We start from the raw sequence: 24,341 nt of genomic DNA, 5'->3' as shown, positions 1-24,341 counted from the left end.
AGACATAAAATGGACAAAATTTTATAGTTTGCATCTCATGTAGAAGTCAGATTTGCAGTGCGCTAGGATTTCGCTCCTAGGGGGGAGCTTCAGCCTACTACTGGGCAATGCCAGATACGCATGAGCTACTTTTAGCTCCAGCTCTTCAAATCTTTATCCTTTATCCTAAATGGCCCTAAATGTGATGGGCTTTGCAACAGGCATCCAACAAAAGGATGATAGTGCCGGGGAGATAGCTCATTGGAATTGAAGGAGAATGCAGGCTGCTGCCTTATTGAAGTTGGAAAAGAACAGAAGCCACTAAAACAAAACAGTACAGAAAAGATTTCAAAAGTCATTCTCTGTTAATGGCAACACTCAATACTGCAGAAAAGACAGAGAAGTTAAAGTAATAGAAAAAAAAACAATAAACGCACATACACAAAAAGGGTTTTCGCTTTTATAGGGTACAGAACATGCACACTACATTTGGCAAAGCTGCTCTTTAACGAGCAGGGTGACGTTTCCTGCATAAGAGTTCTAGGTAGATCACGCGGTCCCACAATCGTCCAAAGAATGGTGCGAAAGCACACATTCGATAACTATAAAAAAAAAAAACTAATCACTGATCAGAGCATACACCTGTCCCCATAAAAGCAGAAACAATGTCAAAACAAACACTGTATACCCAACTTGCCCATAAACATGGAAACTATGTATTCATATAATTCAACAGTACAAGATAAATAGAGCAATAGACCACACGTAATTGATAATAATGATTTGTTATTTATATAGCGCCTTAAGCCCACTTTGTATCTAATACAGTGGAAGAATGCACAGAGCCTCACTACAGTTCATAAAAGTAACAAATACCTGCTTGTGAGCGCCAGCAAACTATTCAAAGTGAAAGACGCACGGGACAAACTCCAACTAAACGACACTTTTTTTTTTACCTAATTGGTAGATAAAATACAACTTGATCATGTCCATGAGAAACAAACCACAACCCAACGAGAAATGAATAGAACCTTGTGAAGACTTAGTTGGACAAAAATTAGTATTCAGGTCAGGGGACGGAAATCATAGTGCAACAATCATAGGTTAGGGAGACACTACAATTCTGGTCCTACTTGATAATGTACAGCCGCTGGCATGAGTGATCCCCAGAAACGTCCATACTACTTATGTGACAGAAAACCTAAGCATATTCAGCTCCATAACCAGTGTTCACACTCTCCCATTGATTAACTATGATCCTGAATGATGGCCGAATCAGACATTGCTGAAAATAAGGATCGAGGCTAACTGTTCAGCCTAAACAACACATCAATTTCGAAGACAATCTCAACTCAATAAAATCTGAAGTGTAGTTGCCGAGTAGGTAAATGCTAGAGCACGATCTTAAAATGTCCGCTATACATTTAATGTTTATTTTCAACAATTAACAAATCCATTTCTAACAAACTATACTTTCCCCGTGTACCACATTCAAAATGAAAAAAGGTGTCATGAAAGCTCCCACACACAGTCCAGAGTACTTTCCATATACGGTTCTCATTGGGATGTGGATGACCTTTCCTTTCTTTGCCTTTAGGACAGAAATCCGTACCCTTTCTGTTCAGTTTCCTACATTGTTGATAATGCAATGTACTGCCCAATGTACTGCCTAATGATTATGATAAAACTATCACGAAAAGGTTTTTTGTGGACCACCAATTTTGAGAGGATCCACACTGATAGAGATGCAGAGTTTTCCGACCCACCTCCAGGTTACCACTGCCACAGGCAGCATGAACAGGGATCGGGGAAAACAGGGCAGATGCATAAATGCAATGCCATGCGTGGCTCCTGGTGCTGCCATAATCCCAGTAGCCAGCCTTCCAATCTAAGGCAGCGAGGCTGGGGAAGCAGGTATGGCTCAGAAACTATTCTTAGGCGTACGTTTGGCGGGTGCCCTGGATGTCAGGGGCTAAGGTGCGAGTCGATGTCTTTCTATAGCGGCAACACTACTTGAAACGGCAGCCAGATATGGCAAATAAAAAAGTACTGCCATACTTTCAAACTGTACGTCAATATATAGTTTTCCCACTGACAAAGGTGCGCGGTAATTTAATGGCACGCGGTCTAGAAACAACCCAATTTTACATTTAAAGTAAAGCAGTTTTACGGAAGTGAGGATGGAAAAAAGCACATATACTGTACAAGTAACATGACACCGTTTTAGCGTGACAGCAAGCCAACCTACCCAACAGCTTTTCAAACAAGGTATCATCGAGTTAATAATTGAACAGCAAACGGGTGGATGGCCTGTGGCATGTGCGGAAGTAGCTAAAGAACCCGGCAGACCGATTGTTTCTACATCCACATTATCACATTTGTTCACCACAATGCGAAAAGTGCAGAAAGAAAATAATATGGGGACACCACACTGGAAATTGCTAGAATACACTTGGAGACTAGCTTTAATGCGACTCGGAAATGTCCAAAAGCAGAACACGGAGACACCGACTTACTCTGGGTTCATTGATGCAGGTTATTATTTTTTTTTTCATTTGTAATGCGCCTATACACAAGTGTTTCGAGGAGCAATTAACGGAAAGCAACATTTAAATAATAAAAATCGATGCGTGCCGCATCCAGTGCTCAGGCCTTCCTTGAAATTAAATTGGAGATTTATTTTTCTAGATATTATACATTTTTAATTCCACCAGAAAGAGAAAGTCGGCAGGAATCGAGCGCATCGAACATCAACTCAAATACGACTCAATTAAGAGGTTGATGTTAGTGGTAAAATCCGGTTATTAGCACTACCGGATGTAACAGTACCAAGAAACTACGGGTGTCATTAACAAAATGTTTGTTTAAATGCCTGCTTTTCTGCGGGGGTAATTCCACCGCATGCGGCAAACACCGGACCCCATGGAGTCATACATAACTTTGAAATGGGAACCGACAGGAAGGTCTGCATGACTTGAAATTATGCAGACCTTTCCAGGTACCTAGTACTTAAACTGCATGCAGTAAATGTAAATGAGTTTGGCGATATGATTACAGGTTTTACCACCAAACTTCTAATTAGGCCCATAGACCAAAATGATAATCATTCAGAGGTAACGTACTGCAAAAAGAGGACGATCTCTCAAGCACTGTGCATCCGGTACGTTCAGTTCACTACATACAAGTATGTACCCAACAGGCATGTAAAACCATTTGGCGAATTGGCCTTTATACTCCCACCCTCACCCCCCACAACATTTTGGGCCAGGACGTCTCTTGCCTCTAGACCATTTATGAGCAGGACAGCATGCTAAAACAGTGTCCGGACAGTGCTTTTTGTGTGGCCATCCCCTTAACAAGGACCTGGCAAATACTTTTCTAACACATTTCTTGTGATCAGCAGAACCTTTTCCAATACATTAATGTTTAAGCAACGAACTGTGATGGGGCAAGGGGGAGAGCTCCAATCACCTAATAGACCTGTGTCTTTCCAAGATTACTCCATCAATCTTAAGGCAGGTTAAACAAATGAAAAATATTTCTGCTTGAAATGTGAGTGTAAGGCAAGCCATACATGCCACAGTGCCACCAAGTGGCAACCCTTGTAAATTCACCTCCAGTTCAAAGCCACCAAGTGATGCATTGTGGACATGCAAATTAAATCTACGCATGTTTACTTCCCCAGAAAATTGCATTTGTCTTATAAGGCGGTGTCATTTTGTACTCAGCTTTATCAGGGCAGAAAGGTCTCAAGTACAGCGACAACCACATATGTGTTTCACCCGCATTGGCGATCATCAGTGCAATATCCAATACTTCAGGTACAAAGTGGGTGTGAATTTAAAATGAAAAAAAGTTCGAGAAACAGCCCAATTTCACATATACCATACTCCTAATGCTTCAACCAAGGATCTCAGACAATAACACACTGAGGATCACTTATGACAGTAAAGAGTGTATGCGGTTATCTGCTGTCACATTGGCTGGTAAAGCCACGTAAAGAAGAGTGCTGACTATATAACAAAAACAGCGTGCATTTGAGCTAAATTATATACCCACAATGCATTGCGGAACAGGAGGTGAACTTCCTGGGACTGCTAAAACAAAGTGAGTCACAAAATCAAACTACTTAAAAAAGGTTACCACATATCCATAATATCTGCTAGTTTGACATACAAAAAAAGAAGAAGATCATGCATAACAAGCTGGAAGTTTGTATCCAACAATTACTATAGATAGGCGACAATTATCACACAATTTATTTCACTGTGCATCAACAAGTCCTCAAAACATAGTGGTGTAAAACAGAGGGGTGTATTCAGGCTTGCATTACTTTGCTTTCTGGACATATTGGGTCTCATTACGACCCTGGCGGTAAGGGGTTAACGCCAGCGTTAGCTGCGCCGACCCCTTACCGCCAACTACGAGGTCCCTTAGCGCCATGGCGCTTTTAACACCTGCTTTTAGCAGGTGTTAAAATCCATGGCGCTAAGGGACCATGGAGTTAATTACGCCACCGTAATTTACGGTGGCGTAATTAACGCCTTCCCCACTCCCATTATGCCCTATGGGGCAAAAATGGGAATGGGGAAGGGTAAATGGGGATTGGGGACTTACCGCCCCGCCGACCTCGGAATGGGGCGGTAAGTCCGCCAACCACCATGGCGTAAACGTAGTTTACGCCATGGTGGTAAAGTCACGGCCCAGGCGGTAACTTACCGCCTGGGTCGTAATGAGGCCCATAGTCTTTCATTCAGAATGTGAAATCTAAAACTACAATGATACTCTTTGGGCTTCCCACGTTCCTAAAACGATTTACACAGTGTTAGGATACTTAACTGTAGGGTGTGTGTACTAGCAAGTGAACTCCACAAAAAACAGATTTACAGTAGTTCTTGAAACTTAAAAAAATTGTACCAATTAGAACACGGAAAGTGTGTGGTGAAGTGCCTAAACATTTAGGGGATGTTACACACCCGGCTTTACTGTTTAACCAAAAGGTGTGATGCTGGGCAAACATTTTAATCTCACTGTGCCCTACATGCAATTATCAGGATTACCCAGACGTTTATCAGTTCACGCTGGGGCACATTTAACGTTTTCAGGTGCAACATAGCGTCCCTATTGCTGCTCTGCTGGTGGCCCCTAAGACTATCGCCTATAACTGCATATTGGCACAGCCCCTGCCTCAGTATCATATCACTTGATTTGAAGGCGCCAAGGATTGCAGTAGAACCAACATAAAGTTCCTCCCCTGTTGCTGCCTGTAACCAGGGCTGCTTGGCTCAGGCAGTTCTCTTGCACATAGGATAATGAGTGGAATTCTTTGCTATGCCCAGTTATGCTAGGTTATTGGGCCTTGTACAGCACAAGTTCTGCCATTGTATGGTCTCTTGGCACATCAATATCTGTAAGAGCAAGAGGCGAGTTCAGAGAATAATTTAAGAGTAGAGGTAGCAGGGTAAGGTTGCTTAGTTGCCATGTTGAAGTGGGCAGAACTGAAAAGATAAAGGCTCTGTGTTGCGTTTAAGTTTTAGATACTCCTCTAGTTGTCTGGAGGAACACTTATTGCTTGTCAGGATTAGGTCTAGGTAAACCTCTCTGAGGACAAGGTGCTTTTAATTGTAGCTAAAGCATGTTCTTGTTTTACATCCAAGAGAAAGTGCCGTCCAGGTTGGTCAACCCTCGCAAATTCCTAAAAATCACATTAGAGGTCAAGATACTGTTATAGTGTGGCTTGGATGGAACATTGCAATGTCATAGTGATTGTTCCTTGGTCATGTAGAGTGTTGCCAGGCTGAGGTTCTGATACTGTTCAATGTTTGTTGTTTACATGTGCAACGATTCCATGGTTCGGCAGTTGGAGGGTTGCAGGTCTTTCTGTGGCTGCACTGGCTGAGCTGGGGGTCTTTATGCTTAACAGCTTATAAATAAAGCCTGTTTCCATGTCAACGTGACTCTGCGTCCTCATCTTAACATTGGCGACGAGGATCTTCAACGAACAGACCCCCAGCAGAGATAAATTGCCGCTCCGCTGCATGCGTAGCAGCGGCCAACGTGGGACAAGTTGCCGCTATCTGGTGCCTCCATTGCAAGTAAGTGCTCCCCCCCAAAGCGAACCTCATAAACATATCCTTGCCGTCCCTCCCGCGCCTGCATCCCATCGTAACAAAGAAATTACTGAGAGCTTGTGCCCTGTGTCCAGGCGGCCGGCGCAATCTCAGTAGAAGCAGCTGCAGAGCAAAGAGATTTTCCCGTCTGCCGGCGCTTACTGTATATTTCAGAATAGGGCCTCACACTTATTCAAAAGCTACCGCGGCGGGGAATAGAGGATCACTGTCGCCGCACGGTGCCCAAGCCCATTGTGCGAGCCGCACAGCAAGCAAGGAAGGAAAGGAAACGAAGGGAGAGGGCACGGCGAGGCAAAGGAGGAGGAAATAAAGGAAAGAGTTGGTCGTTAACATTATGCTGCATTAGCACCTGCACAGGAGAGCTCATTAGGAAAGACTTGGAAGAGTATAGAACAGAGAGGACAGGGGGTCAAAATATTTTTAAATTGGTGGAGCATTCTTTAAGGAGGAGTGGCATTGTAGACATTATCAAAGGCTAGCAGCACGGCAAATAGAAAGAGAACGAGGGCATGGAGGGTGCACACTGAACCCAGCAGCACAGTAAATTGAAGGGGTAGAAGCCCAGTGTAGGTGCAAGAGAAGCCAGGCGCCCAGCACAAAGGATATCAGCACAGCAAAGTGAATGGGAAGACGAGCGAGGCCAGAGTTTACTACCCATGCAAGGTAGAGCAAGATGTAGAGTGACATAATAATACGAGTGTGAAGTAATATTATCAAGAGGGTGCACTCCAGCGAAAGAAAGGTCTTCGCTGTTAGTATTGTGATAAAATGGCCATGCCAGGTGTAGCATGCCCACACCAGGTCCAGCAAAGATATTGTGGGCCCAATGGAGAAAAGGCTTTATGCACTACATTAAAGCGGTTGGTGGCAATTCGTACTCCAATGATTGGAAGGTAGACTTGCTGATGCATTTCCTAGGCTACGAAGGGCAGAGGATTTTCGAGACGCTAACACAGCTGTCAGATAATGGAGGAGGCGATTCCGCAAACGAATTTGAAACAGCTCTTCTCAAGTTTGAGTTGCACTTCAACCCTAAAACCAGAACGATTCTGGAGCATTTCAACGAGGGACGAGGGGCCACCTGCGTGAAGTGAAAGAGAAAGGGGCACTTTGCGAACTACTGTAACCAGTTTGGTCGATTCAATCAGAGGAGAGTGCTCTATGTCAATGAAGAAGGTAAAGGAAGATCATTAGACGAAGAAGAGACCGTTCCGGTGCAGACTGTTAATACTATAAATGTGGTGTGGAATGGAGAGGATTAGGAAAGATGTGAGCCTCCGTACGCATGCATAAAAGTGAAATATGAAGTTATGAGACAAAACTGGATGTTTGTCAAAAAGTAGCCAAGAGAACAAAGAAGGGTAATAAAATGCCAATAGACAGATGGTGCTCTCTTCCCTTAGACCAATCATGCCAGGGGGCGGAGAGAGGAATGGTAAACTGTCCTATCCGAGGTGTAATTATAGAGTATTCCCCCTAGATTGTAAAGTGAGTGATGTCATTTGGGCTATATAAGGGGAACTGTACGAAGTCAGGGAAAAGAAAAATCCAGGGAGACAGGAGAAGGGGGACAGAGAGGAGGCAGCTGAACCATACCAAGGAGAGTGCAGTGACCAGACCCCTTGCCTAGCTGTCCAGGGTGTCCTGAGATCCAGCTGACTTTCCAGAATCCCAAACCAAGGCTTACTTTGTAAGTAGCAGATAACCCAAGCGCTAAATTGCATAAGCTCTTTATTAGCATTGCACCCATAGAAACCCCCATTGCTAGTTTAATTCAGTCACCTTCCCATAGAAGAAACTGTTTAGCCTGTGTATGTTCGCATATTCCCTTTGGTAAACCTCTCAGTGTAAATCCTTAGCATATTCTTAAGTCAATCAATTAATACCCCATTGAAATTCACGGTACAAGTTGGTTAAAATTCGAAATTAACCACCTTGTCCCTGGTGTCTTTCTTTAATAATTATAGTCATTAAAGAATTGCCTCAAAAGAATCAGTCTCCTTGTAACTGAAAAACGAATTTGTTTGTGTATTGTGTGACTTACCCCACGCATTTCTAGTTGCACCTGTCCTATTAAAACCCCAAACCATAGTCCCATTGAGAGCAGTTTTGCGAACAAGTCTGTTATGTGTCTCTGTCCTTGTGAAAGAAAACCGATTTTTCTATTCTGAGCTATACCCCTTCTCCGAGTTGCCTGTGTAAAATGAATTTCCATTTGCCACTGTATTTTTTCCTTTTGCATTTGCTTTTTCCACAAAACCGATTTTCCTACTTTATTTCTACGTTGCCCTTGTGTGCTGATTAGTAGTCTAAGCTTCCCTATCTCCTCCAGTGTAGCAACATGAATTTCCTTTGATTCAGTCGCATAGCAGTTGAGTAGCCGTGTGAGTAATCAAAATCCAATTCTGCCGTTTTGCTGCAAAAACAGGGTTTCACTTCTTTGCTGGCCTCCCATCCCGAGGTGGTGGCATTTACTCAAAACCGATTTTCTCTCTCCCTATCCCTACTCCTTGCCACTGCCTACCATTCAAAGGAATCAAGTTAGCTAATGGTTGGGGGGTGGGAGGGGTGGGAGTGCTAAACCATCGATTGGCGTTCTCTTTCTAGAAATTGCTCTTTTTCTGTGTTGCCATTGAAGATTGTGAGAATTGTAAAAGTAGGTATTCACTGAATTGTTTTGTAGAGATTAGTGCAATTGTGTACCACAATAGTAGTGGCTGTAAAATTGTTTGATTTTCCTTTTCCATTAAATAATAAAATATCTTATTGATACAAACCGGCCTGATTCCTGGTCCATTGTGACACATGGTGTTTGTGGAGGTTGGGTGCGAGACGGGTTGGAGGCCTACTCAAATAAAAGAACCCGTGGTTTATTCAAAATAAAATGCGCTTTGTTGTACGCCACATTCATTGACGGGGAAGGAGTCCCTGTCTGGAGAGTGCCATGTAATAAAACCGTGACACATTCCAACAATACGTGCCTAGCAGTCTCTTGCCCTTCTTTTTGATCACAGATTCAGCAACATCTCTTGTCAAGAGGTAGGCCGATGCTAGTGCCAATAATAGCGATACATGGCAGGTGATTGAGATGGAATAATAGAAATTGACGACTTAATTCAGGGAATGGAAACTTTAGAAGAAAAAAAGACTCAGGCTGACCACTATAATACGCAGGTATGATTTACGAGAACCTCGGTAGACTTTGTCCAGTGCCAATTCATGTTTGTAGATTTTATCCCAGGTGGATACATTTTCTTTAAACTGCAATACCAGCTGGTCATGTGGAAGTGACCATTCAATGCACCAGTTTATCGAATCCACAAATTAAATTACACGTTTGAGAATTAATTCCAGCCACAGTTACCATTGTCAATGGCTGAACGCAGCAGAGCCCAAACAGAATAAGGGATTTATGCATTTGTACATAGAAGGTGACTTTTCTGATCATAGTCATCACAAACAAATAGGAAATGCCCAATTCCAGTCGAATTACTCATATAGGAACCGGATTAGAAAGTCCCAATATCTTTCTCGAAATGATGCCTTCGATTGAATCCAGTCTACTTCTATATGTTCCAAACCAGCACACATTCTGCACAGCATTGTGGGCATCAGACTACTACTATACACTTGAATGATAGCCGTCAAAAACGGCTTCTCAGGTTCCTGAGAGCGCCCAATTTCATTAGGACTAGTAGCAGTATGCTCCCAGATGACCTGTTCACTGTGTTGTGAAAGAGCGTGCCCAGATATACATAGGAATGGACACATTTTAATTTAGTGTTAATAAAAATCAAATATGAACAAAAGCAGGTTTCCTACTTACCAAAATTAAATTATTTCGATTTTAGACATGTTGATGCTTAGGTCACGCTGCGAAGAAAATATCTGCAAGGCATCAAGAGATCTTTTGATCCCTACTGCAGTACGGTCCAGAAGGACAAAGTCGTCCGCATAACCCAACCACATGACATGTGCGTCTTTAACCCTGGGGGGGAATAGTTGTTAACTTAAGTCTAGCAGGCACATCAGCGATGTACAGGTTGAACAGGAGTGGCACCAATAAGCACCCCTGCTTCAGGCCCCGGTTGGTTATTATCTTTCTGTAAAATGCCCCAGATTGTCATGTTTGACGACAACCAATGTGTGCGTACACAGCTGGACTATCCCTTTGGTACCCTCCCAATGATAAAGCTTGGCCCAAAGCAAGGACCCATTGACCGAGTCGAAAGTCTGCAAAATAGTCTATGAAAGCAATGAACAACGGAGAGTTCCCTGCTCTAGCGCGTTTAGTAAGAATTTTAAGCAATACAATATTTTGGGCAGAGCCAGGACATTTCCTAATTGCAGCCTGGAATGGGTCTAAAAGAGGATTCCGTTCAGCCCAATTAGTAAGTTTCCTTAAAAGGATTTTAGCAAAAGTCTCCCCCGGAACATTAAATAAGTACAAAAGTCTATAACTGGCTAGGTCATGATATCTTCCAGGAGGTGGGAATGGGATTACTACGGACTAGTTTGTTCAAATACTTTACCTAATGTTGGCCCAAGTATCAATGTCTTTTTAGGACTACGATGGCTAAACCGTCTGGCTCGGGCGCATGCACATTTTTAAGGTTTTTTAATAAGTCCAGCAATGGCGTCTACCATATACCAGCTTGGATCTAAATTGCTATCCAGATAGCTACAAAAAGGACCGATCCCCTGGGCTCTTATAACAAGAGAGCCGAAATAGCAGCACCAGGATTCCTCAGCCGCAGAATTAAGCAGTGGGTTACTTGCTGGTTTGGACGACTTGTTGACCAAGTTCCGACATTTCATAGCATCCCCACTAGCCCTGGTGTGGAGCAAAATAGTGTGCTCCGAGATTATAAGCGCACTACCAATTACGGCAACAGTTTTTCCCTGCCCTTATATGTGCCATTTTTATCATCAAGGGCTGCATGGTGTTTAGCCCAAATGTTACAAAGATCTCCTCTCATGGAGAGCTTATTGTGCAAGGCATAAATTAGATTTCAAAAATGGATCAGCATAGTTTGCTAATTAAATAGCAAAGAAACTTATTTGATTAGCAATTTTGTACCAATATATTTTTTATCACCAGACATTATTTGTACCCAAGACACAAAATGAGCAACAATACAGCATTTTTGTTTACCACTGAAGACATTAATGAGATACAGCTCTGTAAAATGTAAACGTTAGCTGCATGAATGGGCACAAACAAATAGAGACGAGAAAAAAAATCGCTGATAATAGTAGTCAGTGCAAGGCTCTGTGCAGTCGGTGTTGCAAAGTGCAGTGCCCCATATAATGTATGCCTGACCCACCATTTGCTGTGTATGCAGAAGTTTCATGCAACAAAACGTTCACAATGTTAAACAAAAGTCAAAGCCTGAGACTAAGCAAGTAGTATGGTGTTCCGGCAGGCATGGCAATTGTCAACTTCAGGTGGACAAGAAGGCCCTTACATCTCCTTGATATCAACTGTTTCCAATATAGCATTAAATACAACTTTCGGAGGGGCAGGGCAACTAACTTCCGTCAAGCCTGAGCCAGGTAGGCTCAAGTGCAGTATTCCAGCCCTGCACACCCATGAAAGCAATATTTATGATTATTAGCACTCAGAGCCGCCATCTCAGGTACTAATACTTTTTTTTTTCTTTTAAGGGAACCAGGCATTGCACAGTTAATCCACCCCGCCCCCCCAAAAAAACCTATGCATATGTCTGCTATTGGAAGAAACTATTTCCAGGACCTGTAGGAGAGTAAGGATGTGCGCAGGGGATTGGCCGGATTGAGAGGTGATGGTCAAGGTGTAGCATTACAGTGAAGACGCTGGCCGGGGGCACTACCTTAAAGGACAGGGTGAAGGCTGGAAAGATGCGAAGCGGGCCGGCATGAAATGCAGAGATCCACTTGGAGATTCTGCTTGCGTTCCAGCCTCCAGGCTGGCCAGATCCCTTCCACAGGGGCAAATATATAATGCAATCAAAATCGTAGAGAAAAACGAGCTCTGCGGGCTAACTACAGTGTATGGTATTGCGGCAGGTCTGAGTTTGCACACAATAGCTTTGAGTATTCATAATGTAAGAGGAAAGAAAAGTATGAGACTAAGCAGAGTGGATGGCATATCATGCAGATACCTGGGCAAACTAGGTACAATATGGAGTATTTTCAGCCATTTCACTTTCAGGATAGCTGGTATAAAGCAACAGGGTGAAAATATAGCAGGGTTGGAAATTGAGGGGAGGTGGTAACTTTTTAGATCCTGCTTGGAGTCTATAAGAACCTGGTTAACTCGACACCAACAGCTGCCAGGAGCTACTTTTGTCTCCCCATGCCAACTAATGCCAAACAAAACAGACCTATGTGAATTCAAATGTGTTTGGGACAATCTATAAATACAAATGAGTATACATCTATACAGGCGTCATAAATAAGGGGCAAAATTATACGTTTGCATCTTGTGTAAGTTCGATTTGCTGAACACTATGTAGCTGTCGTTAGCTCCTAGTCATCCAATCCTAATTTCGTTCACTGGATAGTTATGTCCAAGAGTTGGGGTCAGCTCATGGGTTGAGCACCACTTGTATAGATGCAACCAGCAGGTTACAAAACAAGGTTTGCCATTAAAAGCATTTGGCAATGTGATCATGCCCATTTTCAAAAGTGTTGATCAATATGATGCACCTTCCCCAGCAAAATGAAATATAGTTGACACTATGACCTACCCTTAACTGAAAAACAGGGACAATGCAATGCGGTCATGCATTATGTAACCACTTCTTTTTAGAAATTGAATGGCAGGACAGTTTAAAAAAAATAAAGTTAACACATACTCGTTTTTGCTAAAACAGGATTTAGTTAGCTTAATAAAAAGTACCATCCAGATTACCTCTGGTTTGCAATGTGAACATTAAAAGGACCTTTCTTGGCTAGCACTCCCAAACAGGTGTTTTGGACTTAGGTATAGGAGTTGATTACCGCTGCACTCTTTCCATTATCCACTTCGAACTTGCAGTGAAAAGAGGATGGCAAGAGCGGAATACGGGGTGAGCTGTGTTGGAATTACCCGGGCAATTTAAATAGCAAGATGTGCTACATAAGTGTCAATTTACTTAGCAAAGCTACAGAATAGCATAGCAAATTGCTATGCAGCACCACTTATTTTGTACCGGTTTGTAGGAAATGTGAACATCAAAGGGGGACAAACACTTTGAGTACTCTAGATTAGTGGTGCAAGTGCACTGGCCAAAAGCAGCCGTCAGGCCATATATGAGAATGCTTCCACTTTACAATGGTCTAACATATATGATGTTTCCATGCTCATGTTATCAGTGCGAGTACAATATTAGCAGCAATCAATCCATCCCACCCCATTGCCCTTCGTGTTAACCATTACAGGACCTAATTTCTCTTCACTAGGGCACTTAACGTTTAAGGACGGGGCCAAAGAGATGAGTGCATGATCACTAAGTTGATTATGCTCCACCCAGATAAAATTCGAAGCGATAGAATTTCTTTCACTGATCATCCATGTAAAAGTGCCTTGTATGTCACCAGAAGTGCGGCCATTCAGCATAAATATATTATTTTTAGTTAAACCCACCAACCATACATCTGGGAGGCCTAGAATAGCGAGCGTACAACGTTTTCACAACACAGTGCATTAATGTCACCGGCTACTAAGAGGAGAACCTCGGTTGTAGGCCTTAACTTCCTCAACGATATTTAAAATACTCGTCTGTCCTCTCCCAGAAGGATCATCGATATTGTGGTGACCGTGTTTTAATCGCAGCAATGGGGGAGGAGGAGGAGGAGGGACCCCCGCCCCCGTCTGCTTAAAAAAAAAAAAAAAAAAAAGGGCCAGGTGAAAACAACACGGTTTAAACAGCCGCGGTGAAAACAGATATCGATAACCACTACAGGGAGATCATTATTAAGCATCACTTCAGCCAGTGGTACATATGGAGGGAAATCACCTCCCTTTACAACCAAATTCTTTATAGTCATCCAATAAACCATTGCTCAAGAGCTAGCTTTCTTGTACCAAGAGAACATCATGGCATAGCAATTGCCGACCTCGTTCTCCATTGTTAATGAACTTCCATAAGTGTTCTAGGAGCAAATAGAAAGCTTAAAAAATAAATATTGATAGGGTCTTTGCACCATTTCGGGTTCAAGAACCCCTGGTAGCCAATTCCAGTCTCTAGCTAGCTTGTTAAAGTCAGAACGAGCTGCATGAGACGAGTTATGTCTCAATGATGAGAACTGAATTACTCATCATTGGTAACCAACTCAAACTAAACAAACTACACCAACTCTACAAATCCTTCAACATTGATGGCAACATCATAAATGTAGCCAAGGAGATCAAAACCTTAGGCGTCTACATCGACTCTGCAGAGAGTCAGCAGACCCTTCTTATCGCCCGAACAGCATCACACTGGCAAGAGCACTTATCCTATCCAGGATAATTACTGCAACTCCCGGTTTGCAGGCTCTAATGCCCGAAACATCAGTAAATTACAAGTTGTGCAAAACAATGCCATCAGAGCTGCACTCAACATACACAAACATGAACATACGTCGTCAACCAGATGCAACATACACTGGCTCCGGGGTCGAGATCGGATTGCATTTCGAAATCCTTTCACTCACACACAAATGCCTCTCTAACAACTCCCCAGCATACCTAGTCAACCTAACATCAAATGCCCAGTCCAACAGACCCACCAAATCCACCTATGACAGTCTAGTTGTTATACCTAGATTTAAGAGAGAGAAAGCGGGCGGCTCTAGCTTCCCAGTGTTTGCCACCAAATTATGGAACTCCATGCCCCTAGCATTAAGGACCAACCCATCTTTATGGTCCTTCCGCAAAGGCCTTAAAACCTGTCTCCTCACGCAAGGCCGCAACTAACGAAAGTTTAGGGTTCGTATAGGGTGATCACAACATCACTGCTCAACTGCCCGTTACCCTGTATGTCGCAACCCAATCACTGGTACTACGATGATGTCAGTAACACACGTAACTTGTATAACAAATCACGGTGCTAACAGACTTGTAAATAATGTATGATAATGATGTAACCTGTAACTTTCTACCACTATGCTGGACGGCATATGACTGTAACCTCATGCAATAAGGTCCAAACTCTTCACTGGATAGTTATGTCCAAGAGTAACCAACCTCTTAAGCTAAAAGCGCCTAGATGCCTCTGGGTTATGTGTGCTATATAAATGGCAAAATAAATAAATGTGTAGCCTATACTCAAAACCTGTGACCAACCTGGTCAAAAGTGACCTTAAATTTTTCTCTGCCCTTCGATTTGTCAATCGCGTCCTCATACCAGGTCAAGTTGTAGCCCATTTTTAGGAAGTCTTTTGCAAAGGGCATTATGAAGTTTGTAACACACATTGCAAGACAGAGCTTTTCAGCAGCTGTTATCTAACTGTTCGACCCAACCAATGTCAGCCGATGTAATCACTCTTAACAAAGGTAGTGTATTGAGTAGAGAAAGGACATAAGCTCTGTTCAGGGTACCCCCTTATTTAAGGTCTAAAACTTCTTTTATTAAAATGCTGCAGGGTAAAGTCCATACAGAGGCAGTCTGTTGGTAATCCTCCTTAATATCAGCAGAACGATCTTGATAGGTGCACCCTGCCAGATGGTCAGCTGTTTTGTAGGACTTTGAATAGATAGCCCACCGTCCATGGCTATGCAGCCCCTCGGTATCTACACACCCAGACAATGCCAGGCCTTCATCCATAGTGGGATCCAAAGGACATTGCTCATCTGGGAACATCGGGTGTGTGGTGGGCTGCTTCATAAGCCACCTGTCCAGGTTGACAGTGTGTTGTTTATTCCTCTTTTTACCTGGCTTCTGTTTATTTTTTGGTCCCGCTGAGGCTTCTAGGGCCAACGCAAACACGTACTGGTTTCCTTTCATTTAAATTGCTGATCACCATTCCCGTGGCATTGCCTGAATCTCTTTTTCTTCTTTTCTTTTGCAGTGTTTGGTCTTCTTCCCCTGCTTCGCAGACAACTCATTGGTGGAAGTGGCGTTTATGATCTCAACCAATGTAGCAATGGGGCTGGCCTCATTCATTTGCTTAGAAGCAGATGGAATAGCACTAACATTATAAGGGCCTGAACGGATGGATACATCCTGCACCACTTGAGGGGCGTTTCTCTTGGGGAGGGGCTTGGGGGTGGAAACCATAGATCTAGAGATGATGACCCTAGTCAGCGTACCCAATACTGGTAGCACACTCTCCTCAAGTGGGCAGAACTCAGGTGGAGCAGAAAAAAAATCTGATTCAAAAGAGACACCCCTGGCTGGTGTGTTGCGTCAATGAGGAGACCCTCAATGTTGCGCAAAGTGGTCTGCTGATCTACTTGCACCTTGTTAATATTTTCGTATATTAATCAAGCTTTGATGTGCTGTTAGTAGCTGATTAATCCAGATGACAATGCTACTTCTAATCTAGCCATCAGAAGGTCGCTGCACCAAGTTGCTAGCCACAGATCATGTGTTAAAAAGCTACAGAAACACACCGATATTCGAAAGGTTACCATCAATTATAACCACAATAGACTGCATGATAGAGGTGCAGGCCATCCCTACATTTGCATCGTTCTGCAAACTAGAACACAAATTAAGGGAGGCAGAGGTGGAAGTCAACGAGGGTGGCACCCGCCTCAAACTGTCGGAGAAAGCGATCACCCAAATGTCAAGCCAGTATGAAGCCTACAAGATCAGACACAGGAAATATCTCGATCCAACCCTTTCGGTGCATCTTTTCCAAAAAGCAACAAAGATTGGGCCCTCAAAACCATACATATGACCAACAGGTGGTTGAACAAAGAAAAATCTTGCAACAACTAAAGCGCTTAGTGAGGAAAACACATTCATAAAAAATCAAATGAAGGCAAAGATTGCCGAAAAAGTATGCAAAAACGAGCTCATTCAACATCGCATCAAATTGTACCAACATGACGCAGAGCTGATGCTTAGAGTGATTTGCAAAAGGAAATCTCAGTAAAGGCAACAAAGAAAAACACAGAGGACCCTCTTCAAAACAACGTGGGGGGAAAAGCAATGGACAGAACAATCCAAAAAACGGTATAACCCACCGGATACAGACACCTTGACACCTCAACGCTCTAGACCATGGACAGTACCTTGTGACACAGTCAATAATTTTGAAGATCACTAAACTCAAGAACTCCAGAGCGGCGGGCCCAGACGGGATCTCCAACACAGATTTAAAAAAGCACCCCCTAGCATGGGCACGCTTTATGAGTAAAATTTTCAACAACTGTAATCAAACCAACTCAATTCCGCCAACATGGAAAACAGCAAATGTTGTGCCAATATTCAAAAGGGGTCCAAAGGATGATACTGCACCAATAACATCCAATCGCATTACTTGACGTGATTGGTAAAGTATTTGGGTAACTAGTGCTGGATTACTTACAGGAGTGGCTAAAAAAAAGGTAGAATACATCAACCCGTTTCAAACGGGGGTTCATGAAAAACATAGGAACCACAGCAAACCTCTTATTGTTAAGGAATTTTAAAGCAAGGATCCTGCGGAGAAGAACAAGAGTTTTCATGGCATTCGTTGATCTGGTATAAGCATTTGACCAGGTCAACCGGGACCGACTTTGGAGGAAACTGACGAAACTAAACTGTCCAGAATCCTTGCAAAAAGGGTATGCTGACGGCATGGTTCTGGAAAAGGTGACCACATTTAAATATCTTGGAATAATACTGAACAATAACCCACAGGAACAACCTCTGCAAGCAAACATGTATGCAAAAATGAAATGTTCAATATCGCAAGCGAAGGCCCTAGATAAAAAATGTGGTTGTTTCTCCTTGATTCCGGCACTGAATTATTATAAGGCTAAAGTGGTCCCAAGTGTAACTTACGGAGCAGAAGGAATGCCCAAAATCCTGGTAAAGACTAAACTTGAGGTTATTTCTGGCGACAGGTACTGGGACTACCACAATCAACCCCTGTGACCCCGATTCAAAGAGAATTGTGTTTGACATCACTGAAGACAATCATCGCCAAAGAACACCCTTATGTTGTACCGAAAGGTTATCGTACATCCGAAGCCAAAAATCTTCGAAATTATTGCAAAGAAATTGGAGGAAAAAACGACATGCTAACGAAGTGGGACGCGGATGACAATGAGTTATTGGAGGAAGCATGTACCTCTTAAGAGGAGCTTTTAAACAACCCGTGCAAAGTCACAAAAAGAATTTAAACAGACTGGATCAAGACATTAGAAGAGGCAGAGAAATACAAATTAACTGTGAATCTTCCAATCAACTCAAAGAAAGTCAATGAAGTAAGTGGTTACTTAGCAAAGTTCCCAAACAAAACCTTGGGCCGAAGCATCCTTGAGAACGCGCTTGAACCTTATGAAAACCAAAGAAATAATGGTGATAAGAGACAAAACCACCTCAAATTAATGCTGTTTCTGTAAAATCACTAACCAAGTGGAAACAATTCGACACCTTCTCTTATCCTGTAGTGGAACACAGGCAGCAAGAGACACCTACTTGAGAAAAATTCTGAAGTCAGGGAAAACTCACGCCGAAGAAACATGCTGGTCTCTTTTGACGAATGGAGAAAAAACAAAGTGGGTGACGGCAGTAGCTCCATTCATGAAAACCATCGTTTTGGAAAAGACAGAGACTTCACCAAGACCAGGAATCTTGAGAATATTCTTCACGCCTGACTTTATATGAAGGTTAACGATACACATTCAATTCTTTGTAAAAAATTGTGATACAATCAATACAAATAAATAAAAAATGTAAAAAGATTAAGGAGATAATTGTATTCCCAGTGAAAAGATCTTTTCACTAAAAGGTCACTTTAGAAAGACCGCTCTGAACGTACAGAGCGGACTTTCTAAAGCGAACTGTCACACCTCTGCTGCACACGAATGCGCGCAGGGGCTGACAGGCTCAGCGGGACCAGGAAGCGGAGGCCAAGGAGAACGGGTAAGTGTATGTGTGTGCGTGCGCGTGTTGTATGTATGTGTTTTGGTTTAGGGTGTGGGGTCTGGGGCTGAAATCCCACGGGAGAGGGTAGGTGGAAGGAAGAACAATGGGGGGTTGGAGGGTGAACCCGGAATATTAAAAAAATATTTATTTTTTTTAAATAAAAAATAAGGGAAAACTTATTTTAAAAAAGGTCTCAAGAGAAAATGACGGTTTTCCAATCAAAAGAAAATCAGTCAAAGTAAATCGGTCTTATTCTCTTGAGACATTTAAAAGAAAAATAAGAAAAACTAAAAAAAAAAAGTTATTTCACATAGAACCAGTAATTATCATTTTGTGGCAGTAAAGAGGAATTCTAAATTGAGTAACCCATCCCTGTCACCACGGTATACGTGCTTGTAGCAGTCCATTGTGCAAAGTGGTCAGTAATTTTATCCCTGGTTTTTGGACTAGGTACGTGAAGGGATGTAGCCAAAAGTATTGTGTTCAACTAAAGCTTCTGCAGTATTTCCACTCTCACAACAGATTACTACGTAAATTATAAACCATTTGATCAATTTAGATAAAGCTTAATCTTGGAAATTCACAGTAAGGTAGCCGGGTAGCACGCACACCAAGCACCAATCCCAGGCTTACCTGCAGGGCTCAACTAAGGCTTCCTCCTATCGCTGAATGGAGTATACTTAGTGTAATTTGCACGCGTTCCCAGGTTAAATACCAAATGTAGGTGCGCTGATCATCGGGCCAATCCAGACAAGGAACGCTGCCAAAAGGAGTATCTTGAAAGACAGAGCAGAGAATTCTGCACTTAAACAAACGTTTTTGTGTGATGAATGTGTTACAAAAAATAACATGTTCACTCTGCACAAGTCATAATTTAAGCTTTGCCATGGTACACAGTCTAGTAAACTGTGTGTGTGAAGTTTTTTTAGTGTGTGTTAAATAGGGAACACTGCAAACTCAATTCAATGTTTAGAGACTCACAATGTTGGCACCTAATCCAACAGTGGGATAAAATGATATATCTACAATTGCACACTTTGAATAAGCGGTGAAGCCGGATTTGAACCCAGTCGGCAATGTAGGCACGGGATCATATATTCCAGGCTTGTTCACTCTACATTAATATTCTACTTTATAGCGACAGCTTGAAAAGTACACAAATCTCATTAATAAACAAACTCGATACATACACAAATTATACAACGATATTGAAACAAAAAAAAAAACAAAAAAAAGATTTAAAAAAAAAAAAAAAAGGAGTATGGTTGTCGTATTCTCTACATCGTGAAGAGACTTCAAAAATATGCCTGGATTAGTTCATCCCTTTGAAGTCCTAGGATTTATTTTCACGCTATGGACCTCTCCCATTTCGAATCAATAGTCAGGCCAAACTACCCACTGAATGATGTTTCTGCAGTCATTGGTGAGCTACCCACCCCAAGAAACAGTACTAGCTGGGAGGAATGAAGGGTTGACATTTGAGAAGTAGTATAGGCACGCAAGCCACACCAGATTATGCCCTCACTTTTGGCAAGTCTCTGCAAACTCACATGGCAAACAACTTCTGCTTGTGGGGAACTGAGAGGAGACCCGGCTCAAATGACATTTTTGGAGACTGTCCCCACAAACAATCTTAATACTATTTTCAGCAGCATACACTGAGGGTAACTCTAGCACAGAATGCCTAGTGGGCCAACCTCACACCTTAGGCTGCACACTAATCAGCGACCAATTGGTATCTTTATTTTTAAATATTATAAAAATGATGCTTATTTACACTGAGTACATTTTTGTGGCAATACCTAGGATGCAGCAAACATCACCAGAAAGGGTGCAACACCACTGGGCTAAATGAGCTTCATCCCTCTCAAGTGCCCCACCCCATGGACATCTCTGGATCTTTGCTCGCTGGACTTCAAGCACCTAAAGAGCGGTCATGAGCAGGACACAGACCATCAACAGTATCTGGGGCTGCTCGGTCAGCATGTTAAAGGCCTGGCAATTACTTCTGTAACATTTCATTGTTATCAGCAGCATTTTTCTTTAAGGGCACAGTAATTGTGATTTGATGAGCAGGAGCCAAAATCAGTTCCTGGGTATCCGGCAAGCAGGAGCAACCCTATAGGAAACCCGGAGCTAGTACATAGCACACTGCCAATGCAACTGGCACATGAGATACAAACTCTAAATGTTTGTCATTTATGCTTTAAACGTCCTTTGATGTGTGCTACATTCTCCTTTATACACATTACTGTAACAGAGTTAATATCAAGCGGCAAAATACCAAGTTGCAAGCTACTAGCCAGTCATGAAAAAGTGATTTGCCACCTCAATTCTAAACATGCACACAGCACACCATTTTTTACTCGCCAAGAGTCAAATGTCACTAGCCAATGGCTAGTGGAAATTTTGTACCCTGTTAATATCATTGGTATGTTTGTATGTGGTCAATTGGCCTGCGTAGTAAACATGAGTTAATGATAGCTGTTCAGGGTCAAGTGAACAAGACTCTCCTAGGCTAAAACAGGAGCTACATTTTGAACCTGGCACACATGAATGTTCAGGCAATTGAAACTGTGATGGGACTATGGCAACAGAAAGCCCCCACGCGGCTGAAATGACATACAAAAGATATGCCTGCTTCGAATACAATTTAAGGGCGACACACGTAGTTTATCGTTAACAAAAAGGCACAAACTTTGGCAGAAGATAGATTGGGAAAGTAAGAAGGGACAGGACACAAGTAATCGTTACAGCAATCTTTAAGTGTCTAGTTTAGTTTCGTAAAGTAAGGAAACAGGGGATAGAGCAGCCTTTAACATAAAAGCTTCAGCTAAAGTCACACTAGAGAACATACACATGTTAGATGTCCTTAACCACAGTAGGCCAAGATTGCCCAGAGTAAGAAACTGAGTCACAAATTAAAAGCTACTTTTTAAAATGTAGTTTATATCCATGACATCCGCTACTTTCTTATGCAAAACAAAAATAATTCAGGGTGTGGAAAAAAGCTACAATGATACTCTTTTGAATTAGCATGTTTTATAAGGATTTGCATGTCAGGTTGCTACGGGTGATTTAAATACTTTGCAAGTAAACTCTACGAGTGAATTATTGTAGTTCTTGAAAGCTAAAGCAAAAATATTGGTTCTAACTAGAGCTCAGAAGGTATGAGGTTGAGTGCCTAAAATTGCAGAGTGGATTAAAATACTGACTTCACAGTTTATTGTGTGATTCTGTACAAATTATTTAAATTTACTGTCACTGCAAAAATGTGTGCCCACAGAAGTGATCGAGTTCCCACTATATTAAAAGCCTTTCTTACAGCGTAGCCGATTTAATGATTTAGGTAACAAATTATGTCCCCTCGTGCTCATCTCTTGGTGCCCCAAGAGGCTGTCACCAAACTGGATTAATGAAGCAGTGACCTTCCCCCAGTCCCAGAATACTTGATTTGAAAGGGGGGTATATATACTCATCAGCAAATCGGTGCACCAGAGATGCTAGTATAGTGGACTGTGCAGCAGAACTAACGTTCATTTGCTATCCTCTTGCTGCCAGTCATCCGAGTTACTTGGGCCAGACATAGCTCAGTGCCACAAGAGAGAATCAGTTAAACCCTCTGCTATGCCCCGTTATTGAATATTGTATAGCACCACTTCTGCAACTTGTATGGTTTCTTGGCACTTTTGGATCTTCAAGAGGTGGGATAGAGGAGCAGAGAGAGCATGGCAAAATAGATGTTTGCAGATCTGGAAGTATAGGGCTCTCTTTGTTGTTGAGTTGTCTGGAGCAGTTATTGTTCACTCCAGGTTGCTAATAGGAATTGTATGGTTGTCTTTGGAGGCTGGCGTACTGGTGTTTGAGGAGAATGTGGGGGAGTTGTGTCACTAGATCTGAGGTGGGTTAGTGTATACCATTTAAGGAAATTTGGTTTATTACCATATGTCTGTGTGGTGTGCGTTCCATTATGTTAACCTGTGTCTCTGTGCTGGAGTTGTATGTCCAGATATGTTGTCAATTAGCGAGAGAGGAGGTAGAAAGATTTAAAGATGGTCACCATTCCTTGGTCACCCAATAAGTAGGGACAACTGTTCTCACGTTGGAAATATCACAATTGGTCACATTTGTTTAAATTCATACAAAACATGTAATCTCAAGCTTGTATGCACCCCTTAGCCTATATTATGTATTGTTAGACTAAATCATGTTACGGCAGTTTACACAACACTCTTGACAGTAGCGGTTTACATGGGATTATGCTACCTTGCATGCGGGCATGCACAATAAACTGGCAGCTGACAAAGCAAAACCATACACCACATCACAACAACATTAGCCATGGTGGCAAGTACATAGAGAAATTAAAATATTGTTCTTAAATCACTTGCTTACGGGCAGTGTTAGTGGCCCGATGTACTTTAAATGACATCATTTACTGCGAACTTGATAGCTGTCACAAACATTCACTGATGGAAAACGTCCCCACACACAAAAAGTCTCTGGCAATAGCGAGTTTGTGGATAGTAGGGAAAAGACATCCGAAATGCGCACATACCCTGGGCTAAGGTGTCCCGGGTATACAGAGTGGGAACATGGGCTGGGCAAGCAGGAAGTGTAGAGTTTGGCCGAAGTGGAGATGACTTGCGGCTGAAGGCACTATTATGCCGATCTGTCAAGCTGGGACACGTAAACTGCAATGCCGGTGATGACGTGAGGTGTAGTTCCTCCTCAATGCCCCCGCAATACTAATAACAGCTACCGCTGGCAACACTCCATCCACAAGCAGTACTGGTAGACAGTTTCTCCCGTGTTCTGTTTCTCACACCACTCTGGGCTCCTCACCTGCTGCAGCAGTCGCCCTCTTTCACGCCCCGGCGCTCCGATGTTACCGGGATCTGAATGAGGAGCAGTGGAGACTCCAGATCTGTTAAGATTCAGCCTATTCTGCTCCCCACTGTGCCACGCGACCCGGAAGCGCAAGTGCACCGGAAAAAATCAGATTGACAGGCGCAGGGGCGTGGACATAGAGAAGGGACCAACAACAAAGTGACAGCGAATGTGCCATAAACAGAGAAGAGGGGCAACAATGGTGAGGTCGGTCTGTGTTTTTTCTCCATAACTGCTCCCTCGGGCAGTGTTGGTTCGGCGGCGCAGGGTCCATTAGACAGCGAGGCTTCTTATTGCGTTGATGCATTTT

The 24,341-nt window shown here is 42.7% G+C and overlaps 1 protein-coding gene across 5 annotated transcripts in view; it reads right to left on the bottom strand.

The window, feature by feature from the left end:
* The window catches only part of ARFIP1 (ARF interacting protein 1), a 607,935-nt gene extending 583,794 nt beyond the window's left edge, over positions 1 to 24,141 (bottom strand). For 2 of the 5 annotated variants that reach the window (XM_069631287.1, XM_069631291.1), the window contains exon 1: positions 23,987 to 24,141. The gene's annotated coding sequence lies outside the window, so the exon portion shown is untranslated. The other 3 variants (XM_069631288.1, XM_069631289.1, XM_069631290.1) reach the window with 3 other exon arrangements.
* Between the last annotated feature and the right edge of the window lie 200 nt (positions 24,142 to 24,341).

This window comes from Ambystoma mexicanum, chromosome 6q, assembly GCF_040938575.1.
Source record: "Ambystoma mexicanum isolate Mex_15411 chromosome 6q, UKY_AmexF1_1, whole genome shotgun sequence".
NCBI lineage: Eukaryota > Metazoa > Chordata > Amphibia > Caudata > Ambystomatidae > Ambystoma > Ambystoma mexicanum.
This window is presented reverse-complemented; position numbering and strand designations above follow the sequence as displayed.